This window comes from Octodon degus, unplaced genomic scaffold (assembly GCF_000260255.1).
Source record: "Octodon degus isolate 3935 unplaced genomic scaffold, OctDeg1.0 scaffold00124, whole genome shotgun sequence".
Classification (NCBI taxonomy): Eukaryota; Metazoa; Chordata; class Mammalia; order Rodentia; family Octodontidae; genus Octodon; species Octodon degus.
Window position 1 is genome coordinate 4,031,371 of NW_004524700.1, and position 2,096 is coordinate 4,033,466.

Here is a 2,096-nt window from a genome sequence, read left to right on the forward strand (position 1 = left end):
AAAAAAAAAAAAAAAAAGATTTGCAAAAATAATTTTCCTTATATAAACAAAATTCACCTTAAAAGTCTTAGTAGTTCACTGATGATTCACCATTTACCCCTACCTCCGTTTCAAGGTCTTAGATCTGATAATTGGTCAAGAAAAAAAGGTTAAAAAATGTACCCTCAGTGACAACAAAATATGGGAATCAAATTAGTGTTTTTATGATCTATCTGCTGCTGGTGGAATCTATGCAACAGGAGTTAATTATAGCATTTTAGTGCTAGGTGATGGGATGTGAATCCAGTAGTCGTCAGCGGTCAGCACTAAAGAATCTGATTTATTTGTTGATAAGCATACCATAAAATCTTCAGCTAAATCACTTTTTATGGCTATGGTTTCCAAGTTTTTAAATATAGCCTTCTGATTACTTCATAGTTGTAAAAGCTGACTTTCTTTTTGCTGTGTAGCAGTGAGTAATTTATAACGTCTGTTAAGTGAACAATATTTACCAAGTGCTATCAAACAAGATAAAGATATATTTCACTGTGTCTTTATAGCAGTCAAGATAGCTAGAGAAAATATATTCGCTACTTATGATTTCACTACATGACATTATAGTTCTATGAAGTGCAAATCAGAAGCAATTTTAATACCGTCCTACCTCTATTTATTCTTTGCTTGCAGTGTTTTCTGCACCATTTTGAATGTCTTTGAAAAGACAAAAATCATGCTTTAAAATATGTTTTTTAAAAAGTATAGTTTAAATGATTGTATCCCATGTGCGGGGAAATTTATTTGCCAACCATGTGTAATGTATTGAACCAGGCAATTTGACTTAGGATTAAAATATATAGACTGTATAAAATAATAGCTTGGAATGACATGCTTATTCATAGTGGTTTATAATTAAATATAATAATGAATACAAATGTACTGCAAGCATAAAAATATGTATTCTAATTTATAGTTTTCTAAACATGTTTATATATGATTGCTGCTGATTACAAAAGCACAAGGGCTGGGGATTTGGCTCAGTGGTAGAATGCTGGCCTAGCAAGCTGGAAGCCCTGGGTTCAGTTCTCAGCACCAAAAAAAAAAAAAAAAAAAAAAAAAAAAAAAAAATTGAGTTCAATCCCCGGTTCTGCCAAAAAAAAAGATTACAAAAGCACGATATGAAATATACAGGGATGGTATTACAATCTTGATCATGCAAAGGAGGGAAATGAAACTGGTCCAGGCAGAGAGGCTGCCCAGGGATGGTTTGTGGGTGGTGGACCGAGGATTGCAAGAGAGGTCTGATGATTCCCAATCAGCAGACTGCTCTTCTGCACTATTCTTGCTACCTTAGCCATTATTGAGGAAAAGACTCCGTGGCCCTATAAGTGGTGATGTTCGTGCTAGTCTGAAGGCTAAGTTTCACCTTTCTAGAAGGTAAAAGTCAGAAGGGCAGTTACATTGCCTAAGTGCTATTATTCACTTCATCCTGATCCTTCTCCTCTTCAGATCTCAGCTGTATAATGGAATATATAGGCCTGAGTTCAATCCGCAGTTCTGAAAAAAAAAAAAAAAAAAAAAAAAAAGTGCTTTTGGGGCTGGGGAGATGGCTCAGTAGAATAAGCACTTGCCTGGCAAGCACAAGGGCCTTAGTTCAATCCCCAGTTCCACCAAAAAAAAAAAAAAAAAAAAAAAAGTGCTTTTGGGATTGAAAAAATGAAGCCCCCATTGTGGAGTTGTACCAAATTGCTTTGGAGTTTCTTGTTTGTACTGTGTGATTGAGGGATTTTCTACACTTAGGTTTTTTTCAGCAGCAGTAAACCTCAAGGCAGTATGAGCAGCACTCCAGTTCTGTTTTACAGTGGAATCAAATAGGCTTTCACAACTTACTTGCATACTTAAACACATAGAATGCATTAAGTTGACAAAATCTAGTTTCTCACCCCTAAATCTGTAACTACTAGATAAATGGGATGGCATTTGTTACCATCTCATGTCAGTACTTTATTTAAAATGTGCCAGTTGAACTATTGGTGCCTAAAAGCAAGGGTCCTCCCCTCTATCCTTTCCCTGCATCTGAGTTCTAGCAACCCCTAACTTCTTCAGCGGACACTATATAT

At 35.7% G+C, this 2,096-nt stretch overlaps 1 pseudogene; it reads right to left on the reverse strand.

Annotated features, from left to right (window-relative positions):
• The window catches only part of LOC111812439, an 11,614-nt pseudogene that overhangs the window by 727 nt on the left and 8,791 nt on the right, over positions 1–2,096 (reverse strand).